The sequence below is a fragment of the Motacilla alba genome, chromosome 1 (genome assembly GCF_015832195.1).
Source record: "Motacilla alba alba isolate MOTALB_02 chromosome 1, Motacilla_alba_V1.0_pri, whole genome shotgun sequence".
NCBI lineage: Eukaryota > Metazoa > Chordata > Aves > Passeriformes > Motacillidae > Motacilla > Motacilla alba.
Window position 1 is genome coordinate 84,148,336 of NC_052016.1, and position 12,063 is coordinate 84,160,398.

General features: G+C 41.7%; 1 protein-coding gene across 1 annotated transcript in view; it reads left to right on the forward strand.

Moving 5' to 3' along the window:
* The window catches only part of HS6ST3 (heparan sulfate 6-O-sulfotransferase 3), a 277,624-nt gene that overhangs the window by 146,629 nt on the left and 118,932 nt on the right, over positions 1 to 12,063 (forward strand). The window lies entirely within an intron of this gene.

Sequence of the window (12,063 nt, forward strand, 5' to 3'; positions counted from 1 at the left end):
CTAGGGATAAGCCTAGGGGAGACATGCTGATTTTAGAAGGACAGTAGCAGAGGTAGGAAATGGTTTTTAATGGTAATGAAACTGTAGCAAAAGGAGAGGAGAAAAGCTAGTTTCATGATAGAATGCTGCCTGACAAAAATAGTAAAAAGGCACTTGCAGTCGGCTCTTTTATGCAGTCTTTATACAGAACTTTTGATATAGATTTCTGGGAAGAAAGACCTGAGTGGCTCTGCACTCCCATGCACAGTGCTGCCTCCCAAAATAGGTCCACCCTTCTCCACTTCTGCTCCTTCCATGCTCATGCAGAAACAGGAAATTCAACAGCGAGCAGATTCAGGAATTCATGGACAATGGGAGCACCTTGGGCAGCCCTGGGGGAGGACATGGTCCCACGGGGCCGTGAGGTCACAGAGCCCCTCTGACTTGTTCTGTGCCAGCTGTGGGCAATGCTGCAACTGCAGCAACAACAGCATGCTGCGGGCATGGGGGGCCATGGTCCTCAGCCAGTGCCTCCTCCTCTTTTTGGTGGTCCTGGAAGCCCAGGACACCCAGTCTGCTCCAATACAAGGGCAGGGAACAGGTAGGCAGGCTGGCAGCAGCAGGGCCAGAGCTAGGGCTGGGTGAGCCAGAAAGGCTCCATGGTGCAGCATGGGGGGCTAACACACCACGAGGAGGTGTGGGCAGGCTGCAGCTACTTTTGTGGGGGATGAGGGGTTCCTAACAAGCAGAGAGGTGGGGAGTGACAGTATGGGGCCAGAAACTTGGCAGTGGGTTCTTCACCACTTGGCTATGTTTAGCCAGCCTCCTGGTGTGTGCCCTGTCACTACATGACCTCTGTGCACATTCTGTATTCAGGTATGACAGTGGAGAGCAGAATGTGTAATGGGTGCATCTCTTGGGTGTTTGGTTGTAGATGTGGCCAGGGAGAAGGCTTTTCCAACTCCTCAGGTGGATTCTGTGCTGTTTCCCAACTCGTATCCCACGAGTGAGTATCTGAGAGTCTCTACTGACTTCACAGAGCAAGCTTTCCTTTTCCATGTTGTTTATGTGAAATGTTACTTCATCATTTCTGTTAATGTCCTCATATAAAGCTAAAACGGGGAATGATTTCCAGCAGACACTTGAAGTTACAAAGAAGGTCCTGAAAAGCTTGGAGGAAACTGAGAACAGTTAGTAGAACTCCCTCTGTTAACTGTTAGGACCTGGGGAGCTGCGCTTTTAGCTGCCTGTGCAGCAGGAAGGGGCCAGTCAGAGCCTTACTGCAGGGACACTTGGTTTCACCTTGGTTTCACCTTGCATGGGCTGCAGAGCCACCGAGTTGGTCCAGCACAGTGTCTGCTGCCAGCTGAGCTCCTAGATAGTCCCAGGGGCAGCTGCTGCCACAGTTGTACAATTACTGGTCAGAGGTGCTTTGTGCAGATGTGAATATCCAGATGTCAGGAACAGGTGCGTGCTGAATTTGTGTTCAATGCAAAGCCCAGCTTCAAGGCAAGAATGACAACCCAGGACAGATTCTGCAGGCACTTCTTCTTGTGATGGATTGTCCGTCAGCACACTGATAGCTGTGGTGGGATGAGTGTGGCTGCTGTTGGTGTTGCTTCTGGAATGTGTGAGGGATGTGCAGAGGAGCTAACTACTATTGAGCCAGGAGAGGGAGAGCTCCTTGCCAGCCACTGGAGGAGAGAGGGCCCTTGGCTGCTGGGAAGGACGTGAAGGCAGTTTTGGTTTGCAGGGACCAGCAGGCAGTGTCAGGGCTGCAGGCAGTGTCGAGAAAGAAACAGGAGCAGCTCTCTGAGGATAAATGTTGTCTCTAGTGTGTGGTTACTGCCAGTAGGGTGCCACAGAGATGCTTGTGGTCTTGTCTGGGTAGGAGGAGAGATTGATCACCTCTCACCACACCCAGTTCCCAGGAATTTCAGTTTTTTGCTCTTTTGGGAATGAGGCCACTTGTGGGATTATTTGTAGCACAGAGCACAGTAATGTTTGCTGTTTTCTTTTCTCCTGCAGGGCAAGGTTTGGAAGAAGAGGCCAAGCCTCAGAAACCTAAATCGCTGGACACATACTATATTCTAGGGATGACAGTAGGCTTGTGTGTGGTTCTGCTTTGGATAATTGTATGTTGCATAGGCCTGTCATGGCTGAGGCAGAAAGACATGTGAGTTGGCTTTTTGCTGCAGTTATTTATTGCTGGCTTGACAAAGCAACTGCTGGCAGTACTCTGCTGAGATTTCCCCATTGCAGTCCTTTAACTGTCCTCTCAGTTAATACCAGTGATTAGTCATTTCTGAAATGCATTTGCACAGGGGGCCCTAGAGGCATGGAGCAGCGCTGGGACAAGCTCTGGAAAAGCGAAGATCAAAGAGGTAGAGGTGAAGCAGAGTCAGGAGAAGGACCAGCATGCAGATCTCCCAGCTCTGCCCACTTGTTTCAGCTGCTCTCTGACTGATGGTGCCTCTTCACAGGACAACTGGGTGTCTGTGGACTCACCTCACCCCACATCATCCCAGTGTTCCTGTAACCAGTGTCAACAGGGATATTGTGCCTCAGAAGACCATAATTTTTTCAATTAATAATGATTTTTTTTTTCCAAAAGCAGTGAGTTCTTGCGTGTTTTGGCTGTTTCTGTTTGGGTAGAATGCACAGAGCTGGCACTAGGGCTGTATCTGTGATAGAGGCTGTCAGAGACCTGCCCTGCAGTGTGGGACACCTTTGTATCAGCATCAGCCTGTTTTCCTCACCGGGGCTGTCCTCAAGTGTGGCGTTTGCGGGTCTCAGGATGAGGAAACAGATGAGCAATTTGACTCCATGTTCTCAGAAGGCCGATTTATTATTTTCTGATATGATTTAATATTAAAAATGCTATACTAAAACTATACTAAAGAAATAGAGAAAAGAACAGATCAGAAAGCTAGAAGAGAATGATAATAAAAACCCGTGACTGACTCAGAGTCAGATACAGCTGGCTTTGATTGGTCATTAAATTAAAACAATTCACATGGAACCAATCAAACGTGCACCTGTTGGTAAGCAACCTCCAGACCACATTCCAAAACAATCAGATAATTATTGTTTACATTTCTTTTCTGAGGCTTCTCAGCTTCTCGGGAGAAAAATCCTGGCTAAGGGATTTTCATAAAATATCATGGTGACAATCGAGGCTTTCCCCCACCAGAATGGGGACTTGCTGGTGAAACAGGAGGTGCAAAGGCTTGTCCATGAGCTTACTTGAGATATTGCCCTGAATCAGGATTGTTTGGGTAGAGAGAGAAGGAAGTGTTCAGAAGGATGGGCACCCAGTGCTGAGCACATCAAGGAGGGCTGATGGGGTGACAGAGGCTGCAGGTGCAGCACTGTCCCCCACCCTAGAGCTCAGAGATGATAAATAAGTGGAAAGTTAGAGCAGGGCTGGGTGGGAGAGGAGAGTGAAGGCAAAGTGCTGTTAATCACAAGGGTGCCATTAAAAACAAAACAGAGCTGAAAGAAAGAATGATTAATAATGATAATGATAATAATAATGATAATAATAATGATAATAATAATGATAATAATGATGATAATAATAATAATAATAATAATAATAATAATAATAATAATAATAATAATAATAATAATAATAATAAGTAAAAAGAGTTTAAGCATTGCAGCCTGCCAGCAAAGGGGAGGAGCACCTTTGGAATACATTTAAAGTCACGCTGGCTGAATACAGCAGATCCTGTCCAGGCTGATGTGGAGTCAGACTTGGAAGGTTCTTTTCAGAACATGTCAGATAACACAAAGTACAGACCCCAAAGCCAGTTCTGTGACACCTCTTCCCTGCAACTGTGTCTGAAGGGTACAGCATTCAGGCAGAAAAGGCTTTAAACATTGTCCTAGGCTGCCTTGCAGGGCATTATAAACACCTCTTCCCAGCACCCCTCCTTCTGTGCAGAGCCCCCCATGTCACCCAGTCAGCCCAGCTGCTGACCTGGCTGTCTGTGCAATCCCATTCTGTGCACCTGCAGGAGCTTCCCCCAGTGCCTGCTTTTGCCCACTCAGGTGTCAGCAGCCAACCCTGAAATTCTTAGCACAGGGAAAGTGTTCTAGAAGATGCCAGAAGAGTTCTCTGAGGATGGCTGTTGTCTCTGGTGTGTGTAGGTTATTGCCAGCAGCATGCCAGAGAGATGCTCATGGAGTTCTTATCTCCCACCACACTCAGTTCCTAGGAATTCCAGAACTTTGCCCTTTTGACAATAAGGCCTTTTGAACTACAGTCAGCAGGGGTTGGGAATTATGTCTCTTGACCTTCCATACAAAAAACCAGACTCATAAAATCAGAATCATAGACTCTCTTGAGCTGGAAGAGACCCACAGGGATCATTGAGTCCAACTGCTGGCCCTGCACAGGACACCCCAAGAGTCACACCATGTGCCTGAAAGCATTGTCCAAATGCTACTTGGCCTCTATCAGGCTGGTGCTTCCAGGGAAGCTGCCATTTGCTGTCCAAGAGCACGTTATGCACAGCAAGACTGACACAGGTGGGAACTGCTGTGCTTGTGTGCGTCAAGGCAGTGGTTTTTCAGGGGGTCCCTGTCATCCCCACCAGCTTGTGCATGTAGGTCTAAAATGTCCCACGCATTTTAGAAATATGGACACATTTTTTTTCTATCACCCAGGCACAAAAAAATCTCCAGGAGGAAGAATAGGACAGATCTGAGGGAAGAGAGCCCTTTTTTGTAATGTATCAGTATCATTCCTGTCACCAGGCTAATACAGTGAAGGCAGTTCTGCTGAAAAGCCATTCAGATGCAGTGAGGAGCTGAGCAATGGTGTAATTCAGTGCTGGGCAAACAGCAGAGGGTAGATTTCTCAGTGGGGCTCTGCACTCTGTAAGTTTGGATGTGTTCAGGAGTTTGTCTCAGGTTGGGCTACGCTTTTTTTTTTTTCTTTTTAGCTATCATGCATTTATAAAAATCTATTTATGGAAATACAAGGGTTTCATGAATAAATGAGATGGCAAATTCCTTTCTTCATTTCTTGAATTACAGTATCAACATTTTAGAGCCTGTTCATGAATTAATAATTACTTTAATCAATAAAAATAATTACAGTGCTAAGAACATTTTAACAATGAATGCTTTCATGCCGTTTTCACTCCTTTTTAATTAAAGCATGACAACTCATATTTACCATTTTCATCATGATCTCTCTAAATGGTGAAATTTGTCATCTTTGACTTGGGCTCTAATTATAATTCTTTTAGATGGTTCAGATTTCTTCTCATTATTCAATTATGCTTGCTCCAATTTTAAACTGAAAAAAATTTTCCTCTCTAAATCTCTTTCATGCTGTAAGAATATCTTTGACTTTATAATACCCATTTTAAATATTCTATGCTCGCCAAAATAAATGCAAATTAAATATATGAAATAGAAAAACAAATATAAACTGCTGAATATAAATAAATTTAGCAGAAGACCAATTATTTTCAGTTTAAATGCATCTATCTTACTTCAGTATAGCATGAAATATTGATATAAATTTGCTGCAAATACAGAAATTGTAATAAGACCATAATAAGCTTGCAAAAGCAGCATGCAAACTTAATTTCTATGCCTGTGACACAACCTCCAATTAAATGATCTCTTTTTGTTTTTTTCATACAGAATCTCTTCCTTGCTTTTTCACTAGATAGCGTCGCATTCCCTTAAATACAGTGACCTGCTATGATAGTCTTATTCAGCCTATTCTCCATAACTGCCTTAGTATTTTTTTATAATCTTGGCCATATGAGAAAAAAATTTCTTTTCCTGGTCACAGTGAGATTTATTTGCCTCACAAATTTGTGACTTCTGTCAGTGCCTCAGTGATGTTTTGCTGGTGTGAGCTAAGGGATTGAGCCTCTGAGGCACTACAGGGGAAATTATTATGCTTGAGTGGATCACAATTAGGCAAGTAGGAACCTAGGTTTTTAAATTCTTTGCTTTGTAAAATACCATGTAATGCTAATAAATCTTATGAGCACTCTAAGAGCTTTTTACTTATTTCAAATTCAAACTTCAGGTGCTTCAGGAATCAGCTTAGCCTGAGGGCTTCCTAATGCGGGTTCATACCATCAGAAAAACATGTGATTGTGACAGGAGGATCAGTGAAATGTCTCTTTGTATTCCCAAACCCCACAAAGGTTTCTTTTGACACCTTGCTGTATTATTTTTGTCATGCCTTTGGTACAAAATGTCTGCAACAACTTGCTTTGCAGTGCATCGGGTTTGTTTGCAAACAGTGGAGTAAAGAGGTGCATTGGGCAGGTATCAGTGTGCTCCTGTTGCTGTGCCTCTCAGGTGATTTTACCTGTCCTAAGGGTGTTTTCAGCTGACCTTTTGGTTTTCAGTCACTGATAAAGTCTGCCTAAAAAGCCAAATATCTCCTCCTGTGCCTGTCAGAAACTGTCACTTGCAGCCAGACTGCTGCTTCAGGAATTTTTTGGGCATCAGTCTGCAAACAGATCCCAACATTTGAATCCAACCTTCATGAATTACTCTGATGGGACAATTAAGGACCAAATTATAGTTGTGTGCATGGAGGGGAGTAAGTTAAATTGGCAGACAAAACCAGATTCCTGCTGTCATGTCTCTGGAGTGCTTGCCTTAAAGTCATCACAAGGTTGTTTCAACACAATTTTGTGCCTGCATTTTCAAGTAGTTTTAGAGGATCCATTAGGAAGAAAGCAGCAAATAATTCAGTACAGAAATAGATCACGGTAAGGATTAAAAAAATTGAGATGCACAGTTCAGAGCTTTGCTGCTAAACCTAAATTAGCAGTCAGCAGCTCCTCACTTTGAATGACTTTTTCAATAGCTTCATACAAACTGGCTTACCACGCTGGAAATCCTGGGGTTAATTCCAGCTCTGGAACAAAGTGTGCTTCTGTGTGCCCACGTCCCTGCTGCCTTTTACCAAGCACTTCTGACCTGTCCTGCTTTGTCTCTTCTTTGTGCCCAGGTCCTTTTTCAGACTTTTTCCTTGCTTCTCCCAGCTTCTTCTCCATGGGGGCTCTTCAGGCTCTGTCTAGGAATTTCTGTCAGTTCCTGGGTGCTGCACTGTTTGCACATCGGATTACACAAATACAGTACCAATACAGTAGTTTAAAAAAGGAACACAAGTATAAAACTTGATAATGGTTACATTCTGTTTTTTTAATCTGGAGGTCAATGCCCCATTGCAAAATATGTATGTAAGTGCTGTTTTACTTGTAATTGAGATTAGTTGGTGTATGAGACTCTTGCTGGCTTTCTGCACGCAGCAGATTTAATTTGTGGTGTATTAATTGCATTTGGTGTGTTAGCATCTTAGTGCATTTTAATAACAAAAATTATTTTTAGAATTTTTTTCACTTTATGTGGGTCACAGAATTGAGGAACTGTATTTTTTAAGGTATTTGCGTTGTCTGTTTTTTGCAAGGAATATGGACAGCTTTGGACTGGATTGTCATGGATGCAAACATCTAAGAGACAATCACTGATTTTTGCATTTTTCTTTTTTTCAGTGGCAGAGAATAGGTTCTTGTGAAATCCAAAGTAGCAGTTGCTATTTCAGTATGGACAGTAATTGCTTTAATGAAGCAGAGAGGAACTCAGATGCCTATTTTCCTGGCATGTGTTCTGCAAGATACTAAACAGTTGTAATATTACACTCAAATCCAATGTCAAAATGCTTTTTCTGTGTTATTTCTTGAACCTGGAATATTAATATATGTCCAAAAAGTAGGTCGATCAAATAGTTGCGTTTAGTGGATTTATCATTTGCTATTGGCATCTACCTTAAATTATTTCAACACACCTGAGAATGCTTTGCCATGACATGATACAGCTTTTCCTTTAAAAAAAGGCATAAAAAAATAATTGCTCTATAAGATGTAACATTTATGAGGTCGTATGAATGGTTGCATAATGTGCACATGGTGAAAGCTGGGCATTTCATGTTAAATACAGGAATGACTGTGCATTGGGAGGGAATATTTAAGAAATCATGAGAACTATAAAGGGCCATCTGCTTCATGCTCCATTTTTATTTGCTGGATTAACCCACTGCAGTGTTTAAATAGACAATGAATTGCATTGCTGTTTCATCTACTCATTAGAGTTTTCATGGCATGAACCCACCTCATCATGGAAAGGTTTCCTTTCTATGCAGAGAGAGGACAGTTGTTTGGGAAGAGGAAAAGACAAAGCATAATATGACAAATGGCATGAACTACGCCTTTCCTGTTAACCTTTGCTGTAATTCCAGGTTTTCCTACTTGCTCTTGTCTGACTTCAGCAGTGGTCCTGATGTTGCTGTGGGGTTACAAAGGGGGAATGAAGAGTGGGGTCCTGTCGCTGTTCTCCCTCCTGTTCTTTTGGGCAGTCCCCTGCACTGTGTGGGAGAGTGACTGAGGAAGGTGTGCTGCAGTCTGCTTACTCTGCCTGGACCTCCTGGGTTGCTGCTGAAGTCTTCGTTTCAACAGAAACATGGAATTGTGGAATCATTTGGGTTGGACCTTCAAAGTTCATCTAGTTCAACCCCCCCGCCCATGTTCAGGGACATCTTCCAGTAGATCAGGTTGCTCAAGGCCCCGTCCAACCTGATCTTGAACACTTTGAATAGCTCCTAGGCTGCTCTGACCCTTCTCTTTGCTGAGATTAGCAGAGTTGACAGGCTCAGGAGCATGAAGCTTGTGCAAAATATTTTTTCATTTCTTTCTTTTTCTCCTCTTTCGTACCAAACAGGGGCAGTGCAGAAGGAGTCAGTGTGTGGTTGCCAGTGTGCTCTGACACTGGACTTGAATTTTGTGCTTTGCTGCAAGAGCAGACAGTATTTGAGTCTCATAGTTCTGTAAATATGCATTGCTGCTCTCTGCCTAACCAAATAAGCAGTGCTCCTTTGTTTTGTTAAAGGTTTCCAGGGAGTGTTTTTTTAATGAATAAGCATGTCAAGGTAGTAGGGAAAGCCCTTTCAGTCAAGGGTAAGTCCTGGGTATGTTTGCATTTTTTTAAAAAAGAGGAAGTAATGTTGAGTGTTCTGGTGTTATTTTTAAGATGTGTGGATGGCTGAAGAATAATTTACTATAATATTATTTGAAGATAATAGACTGCATAGTAGGATTTACCTAAATAGGCCTAATAAAGCATTTTAATCTTTCCATTGTGATTATGGTTATAGTGCAGAAACACAAAGCAAATTACAAGCAAAGCCTTAGAATCTGATGTTTGCAACAATAATATGTTGCAGAAGGACATTTGAATACATTGTTAGGAGAGAAATGCATCTGGTTTGGATGACCCACCAACCCTGGAGTAAATGCAGATGATCAGTCCAGAGCTTATGTTTTCATAAAAATTCCTGTTATATCACAGTCTCATTTCTGAGTGGAAACAGTCCATTAAGATCCCATTGCTAGGCTGAATGCATGGTTCAGATTACTGTTTTCCCCACGTGCACCACCTTTGTTTACACTGAATTTCACTTGCCATTTTATTGACTAATCACTTGATTTCATGAGGTTTTTCTGTAGTTCTCTTTCTTCACGGCATAAATTGCAAGCTCCACAGTGCTTCTGCCTAGAGGCAGACTGTTTGCTATCGTGCAATTCAGTTTGAACTATCTTACCACCCTACTTTAGCACCTATTTTTGAAATAGGACCTTATCCTTCAATCCTTCCTTCTGAGTTTAGTTTTGCAGGAACTCAAGCTCTTCCTCTTTCCCTCTCCTTGTTTTAGAGAAAAGAATATTTTAAAATTCATGGGCTGAAATGCTTCTTCCTGGATTTCTTGCTCTGTGTGAGAGCATTTCCCTTTAATAATGGGCAGTTTCAGCATTTGTTTTGTTTAGGAAAATAACTTGCACGAAAATGTATTTTGTCCACTTTGAACAAATTGGCACTCTCATGCCTTGCTGTTCACCTTGTCAGTCTTCTGCCATCTCTGTCCAGGTTATTCTGCTGGGCATCTGTTAGGAGGAGAAAAAAGTGAAGTATGAGTTCTCCTTGGACTCTGAGAACTTAAGTGTGAACATTTTCTAGTGTACGGCTGCAGGGAAATCATCAGAGAAGGTCTGTCTCCTTCCTGCATCTCCAGTTCTGCAGTCAATAAACTGCAGAGCATAGAGTGGGAACCCATGAAGCTTCTTGGCAATACATCAGCAGTACTCAAAGGGTTTATACATGGGGCGAGGTTTTTCAATACAAACATCCTTGAAAATTCCAGAGGTTGCTGTATACCCACCCCATGGCGTTAGAAAGGCACAGTCAAAGTGAGCTTATACCTGACCAGTTGTACACTGCTGCTCCTACAGTCAGAGTCCAAGCAGTATAACTCAAATAAATCCCAGAGAGTCATGTGGAGTTAAAGATGGGAATGTGATCTCACTTCCCTAACTGCAAGACAGCTCCACAGATCTTCCTTGTTCAGCAGAAGGCTTTGACGGATTACTAAGATTTGTTTCTGAGGTACTGGCTTCACTTGCACTGATTACACACCTCTGTGCTATTTCTGCAGGTCATTACTTGAAGTCAGATACTTATTTTTATTCTTTTTAATCCTTTCAAGTCCCTATGAGCTTGATGATGACATAAACATTAAAATTGGCTTAAAAATATGAAAAAATGTTGATGCAGTTTAAAGATATTTGCAAGCTTGTGCATATTAGGCAGTATTTTCTCTAAGTAGTTATGACTTGTTTTATCAGTCAAAGACAGTCTCAGAAATATTTAATACTGGATTACACTAGAGAAGATGACTGGTGAAAGGGATATTGTGAACTTTCAAAAAAGAGTGGGGCATCTTGGTTGCCATCTGGTACAACTGCTGCAAACAATAACATTTAAAAATACTTCTAACTGAAAGTTAAGTGAATTGGCTTTGATTTACCTAGCTATAAAAATTATTCATTAACTTGGAATAATTACAAAGCATTTTTGGCATGCAGTAGCTTTCCCAATTTCAATGAGTTCATGGGCTTCATTAATAGTGGTCATAAAAACACAAGAAGCACTTTGGTTATTAATTAGGGAAAAGTCAGTTAAAAGTGAGAATTTATAATTTTCAGAATATGACACATGTTACCTGAAAGGTTTGGAGTTAACAAGCAAGTATATTTTGTTTAATCATCATGGTTAATAAGAAAAAAAAAATCACTCTGCCTTAGAGATTCATGCATTAAACGTTGATAGCATTTTGCAGAAGTGGTGAAGTCCTCCAAATATGCAAGATTTCTAATGCTAGCATGTGGCCCTCTGTGATTACCTGTACTCCAAAAACAAAAGGAAACACTCCGTATCCCATACGCAGTGTGCAGGGGATGGCTCCCCTAGGCAGCAACTGTAAAGATTTAGAATTTTAGACTGTAAAATCAAGGTTAAACTTCCATGTCTTATACAGGTGGAGGCCCCATCCCTGGAAACGTTCAAGGCCAGGCAGGATGGGGCTCTGAGCAACCTGCTCTAGTGGAAAGTGTCCCTTACCATGTCAGGGAAATTGAAACTAGATGATCTTTAAAGTCCCTTCCAACCCAAACCATTCTCTTATTCTGTAATGATTCTATGATGATTCTGTGTTGCATGGTGATGGCTGATGTGGGGAGTCTCTCTTCTTTTCTCTAACAGCTGGACAGGAGTTACATGAACAAATTCAGAGCCTCGAGGCTTTCAATTATGAGGCCAGAAATATGTTGAGCACACTGCAAAACTGAAGTTACATCAATAATTTAAAGTGCCTTACAAATTTTTCAATCTTATCAATTAGTAAATAAAACATAATAAAGTCTTTAGATGCAAAATAAATTAAAATGAAATACAAAGTCTAGTTTGCTTTAATAATTATAATTGTTTATTGTGTGCTTCAATGTTATTCTATTAAATCTTCACCCTGATTTGCTGAGACTGACATTTTTCAGTCCCTGAATTATAGTAGATTACACAGTATTGAACTGAGACTTTAATGAAAAGGGAAAATTAGGAAAATGCATAATATGCATCAAAAATAGCTCTGGAGCATTTAGGATACTATTTTAAATTTGCTTTTTGTGCATTACTCTTCTTTCCTTCTAC